The 4,615-nt window shown below is 42.6% G+C and overlaps 1 long non-coding RNA gene across 2 annotated transcripts; it reads right to left on the reverse strand.

The window, feature by feature from the left end:
* Nucleotides 1–283: 283 nt before the first annotated feature.
* LOC137209871 (uncharacterized) lies at nt 284–4,269 on the reverse strand. Of its 2 annotated transcripts, XR_010936159.1 has the most exons (4): nt 3,818–4,269; nt 3,449–3,576; nt 3,083–3,187; nt 284–1,115 (listed from the first exon to the last, which is right to left on the reverse strand). It is a non-coding gene; the product is annotated as an uncharacterized lncRNA (long non-coding RNA). The 2 variants fall into 2 exon arrangements; XR_010936160.1 differs by lacking the exon at nt 3,449–3,576 and having other exon boundaries at nt 288–1,115.
* Between the last annotated feature and the right edge of the window lie 346 nt (nt 4,270–4,615).

The raw sequence follows: 4,615 nt of genomic DNA on the forward strand, positions 1-4,615 counted from the left end.
CAACGGGAGAGGCCACAACAGTGAGAGGCCCGCGTACCGCAAAAAAAAAAAAAAAAAAAAAAAAAATCAGAACATTCAGTTTGCTTAATAAGCAATAGTGAAACAAACAAGCAACACCCTACCCAAAAAAAGAGTTCAGCCATGCATACCCGTGTATTAAAATTACTTGAAGTTAGAATTGAAATGTGATTTGGAGGCTCTATGCCCACTCCTTCAATGTACTGGTAAGAAAGTGAGGTTCAGAGCTAGAAGACCTTGGCTCAGGTCCCACATTGAATGAACAGAAGAATCAGTGCTAGAAAACACTTCCCAAGAGCCTACGTCCCTAGTCCTTCCAACAGATATTTATTGTCACCTATGTCATATTCCAGACACTACCCTGGGTGCTAGGAATAGAAAAATGAACCAGATATAGGAGGTGCCCTAAAGGGTTTTAGTGGGGAAGACAGGTTGGAAAGAGAGAAGACACACACACACACATGCCCCAAACAAAGCCATGGAGAAAATACCAAACGTAACTTTTATTCAGAGTTTGCTACTTGCCGGGCACTGCTTGAATGGCTTGGTTCTCTCATTTAATCCTCACATGAGTTAGACCAATGCTTTTCAAACTTCAGGAGGCAGAGAAATCACCCCGGGACCTTGTGAAAATGTAGGTTCCAAATCAACAGCTCAGGGTGGAGCCTGAAAGGCAGAGACATCTCTAAGGAGCTCCCCGGTGGTGATAGTATTCAAGGACCAGTCCTTGGACAGCGGTGTTTGGACTATGGTTCTCACATAGAGCTGCACGTTAGATTCTCCTGGAGAGGGGGAGAGTGACACCTGCTGGTCCCTGAGTCTCACCCAAAACGAGGAACCGGGATTGCGGGGAAGGGAGCCTGGGCCTCTGTACTCTTTCAAGTCCCGAACACGATCTGCACATGCATCTAGGAGTGAGAACCGCTGCTTCCGAAGTAGGAACTTCCCTGTTTCAAGTGAGAAATCTGAAGCTTCTAGATGGTCAGTGGACTGCCTGAGGTCACAGGGCTGGAAAGTGGTAGGCCTGGGACTCAAATCTGGACAGTTAGCTGTCGGATCTGTACTCATGACCTTCACTAACGCGTTCTCTTTACATTCTGTAATAAGAGAGCATCAGGCTTTTAATCAGAAAATAATTCTACAATGATAGGTAGTATCATCATCTTTGACTCCAGTTAGTTTGTTGTATTTTTATATTTGTTAGTTAGTTTGTTGTATTTTTATATTTGGGTGACAAAACCTGTTGGGATTCTAATACAGTCAGGGTTGTAATAATTCGCCATCTCCCTCAACTTTGAACAAAGAAGGAAATGTTTCCATCAAAGGCACATGGGCTTTTAGCTCCTTTTGTGAAATGAGGGAGGGAGACCCAAGGGTGGCAGCAGGTTGAGGAAGAAAAGATGAGTTCCAGGGAGATTTCTTTTTTTAAGCAACATCCTGTTTTGTCTTAATTATTTTTACAGGAAACTGCAGATTATTTTACTGGCTAATCACACTTAAAGAAAAAACAAAACAGTTTTCTTGTAAATCTACTGATGTGTAGGCAAATCTTAGGAGACAACAAGTAAAGATAAGTAAGTTGATCCAACTGTGTACAACCATTGTGCCCAGCATGGGAGAACGTCCACTGCCTTCAAACATTTCCATTTCAGCATCACAAAGAAACAAATACCACACAAGGTGTTTTCCTTTTTTTCCCTAAATCCCCTAAGAGAATCAATATGTGTGGTTTAGATCAGCCATTTTCATCTCATGATGTGTTCTAAGAGAAACAAATCTCTATCACAGAAGCATAAAGAAATCTCTTCCAGATAAAATTTGATGTCAGTTGAGACTTTTAAAATATGAAAACCTAAGAATGGAAGGTTTTAATTTCAAAATGAGGTACCTCACTCACAAAGTAATAAGAAAATAAATCTCAGAATCAAAAAAATAATGTTTTCTAAAGATTCTCTTTTGTTAGTCCCAGGGTCACCTCTATCCGCCTCTAATGGGGACAGAATGAAACTTCATGTGCGCCGCCCAGTTAGTGTTCTTTTGAGACCTGATTTGCATGAAACTCTAAAGCAGCCAACATTTCCAGCTGGTACAGAGAGACGCTCTTCTAAAACCCAAGATGCATCCCCCAAACTTAACTTTAGCAGTGCAGTTATGGTCTGAATAATGAGATCCTGTTTCAGATGTCAAGGTGACATTTTAAATCTTATAAAGTATACATATATATCTACTTTAAAACTTTTAAAATATAAATATATATAAAATACATATATTTATTGGCTTTCATTTAGCCAGGCATGGGTTGTCCAAAAATATTATCCTCACAGAAATGCAATCTTCTATCTTCCCCTTTGATTACTATTGTTAGAGAGCAATGGCATAGCAAGAAATAGTAGGTCCTATTTGCAACTCGACTACTGCCTTCTTTCTAATTCTATCTTCTAACAAGCTGAAATAAATTGAAGGAAACATTGAGGTAAGAGTTACAGACAAAAATTCTATCTTCCAGCAACAGCAGCGACCACTAAAGAGGTAATGACCGCAAAGGATTGCTTTGGAATGTCAGCAGATAAACCAATTAGAGTAGGAATGAAGACACACTCAGAAAAGACACACAGGCATGCTGGAAAGTCCCCTGTATTTGTAATCATTTTTCGACAACCTAACAGATTAGTACATATTTTGACCTTCCAAAGACGATAGACAATTCCTGTTCTGGCCAAAAAGCAGCCCCATTGCTCCAAGGTGCTCCCTCATACAAGTTAAAAGCCCTGGTCATAATACAATAGGCATAGGATGTCTCTGAAAGGTAGAAAGACAGAAGTGGGGCTACCTAGGGACACTTGGACTTGAGGAACAACATAAGGACATGCTTTGTTTCCTTATTGTTCTCCATGCATCCTACCAGGGCACTGCAGAACCTCCAGCCCAGAATTACCCACGGTACAGACAAAAAAGCTCCAAGGAAGCTCCTCACATGGCCTCTCTCCCTATACACTCACGCAGAGGAAAAGCATGCTTCCAAACTACAATATGCAAAAAGGGGAAATATTTACCCACAACTTACATTTTTTAAGTTGTAGTTTTCATGCCAGTTTTCAAAGGATGTTCTCAAGACCGATTTTGTAGAACTGCATAGTCATAGAAACAGTGCAAACTTTTGATCTTACTCCTAAGAGAAATGTTTTTTAAAAAGGTGATGTTACCTCTCTCTGGTCAAGGATGGGGACGCTCAGACATTCTGTGACAAATACATGCCCCAGACCCCCTTCTGACCCCAAAGTCGCCCAAGCTTCTTGCTAACAGGTGGCTGCTTGTAACATCCAGCTGCGGAAATAGCTCCTTGATAGCCCAATAGCTTTTGCTGAAGTTTTAGCTGCTGGAAACAGTGTTCAGGGTGATTCTCAAGTATCATGAAAACTCGTTTCACTACCTGGATTGTGCTTCCAGGTGCTCCAGTTGCCAGATAAACAAGAAGAGAGCATGAAGAAGGGAAGAACACCCCGGCACCCGCAGGAAAGCCACGTGGAAGCTTTGTGGCTCTGTGGCCTTCCCCCCTTCCTGAAGAAATAAAACTGATTAAAGTTTTTCTGAATAAGGCTTCAATGAAAAAGCTTTTCAACCATCATGTTCTCCTATTCATTCATTCATCGAGCACTGAACGTTACGTGTGCTCAAGGCACTGTGCACTCTGTAGAGAAATGAGAAGCAAATACTCTGTCCTCAAATAAATTCCAGTCTACTACAAGGTAAACCAATTAAAAGATATAAATGGAGTAAAAGCTATGTTCAATAAACTCACCGTGGGCTTCCCTGGTGGCGCAGTGGTTGAGAGTCCGCCTGCCGATGCAGGGGACACGGGTTTGTGCCCTGGTCCGGGAAGATCCCACTTGCCGCGGAGCGGCTGGGCCCGTGAGCCATGGCCGCTGAGCCTGCGCGTCCGGAGCCTGTGCTCCGCAACGGGAGAGGCCACAACAATGAGAGGCCCGCGCACAGCAAAAAAATAAATTAAAAAAAAATAAACTCACCATGCAGTGAGAGGAGGAGACATTAGGGAAATGTCCGGGCTGAGACTTGTCCTTTGAAGAACAAGCTGGAATTAACCAGATGAAGAGGGTTGTTCCAGGCGCAAGGACGGGAATGTGCCTGAAAGCTTTTCAGCGCGACAGAAGAGTGGTATGACATGGGCCTTTGAAAGTGAGCAGAGACCAGACGATGGGAGCCTTGACTGTCCTGGTAACAGTTTTAAATTTTATCCTGAAATAATGAGACACTATTGAAGAATTTCAAGAAGGGGTAACTGAGTAAATGTCACAGATGTGATTAGTTCTGGAAAAGGCACGAGCTTAGCATATTGCTTGTTGGCTAATCTGGAGTTAATTAGGAGGAGAGGAAGCCCTCCAGGGCAGTGGTTTCCCAAACTTGTCTGCACTCTGGAATCTCCTGGGAGAATCTGAAAATATACTGATGCATCTCAACCCCAGGGCTGCACTCTGGCCTGAGCTTTAGAACTTTTACAAGATTCTCAAGTGATTCTACTGCACCAGCAAGTTTAGGGACCGTTGCCTAGAGAGACATGTAGAATTAGGAGAGAAAAGAG

Source organism: Pseudorca crassidens, chromosome 17 (genome assembly GCF_039906515.1).
Source record: "Pseudorca crassidens isolate mPseCra1 chromosome 17, mPseCra1.hap1, whole genome shotgun sequence".
Classification (NCBI taxonomy): domain Eukaryota; kingdom Metazoa; phylum Chordata; class Mammalia; order Artiodactyla; family Delphinidae; genus Pseudorca; species Pseudorca crassidens.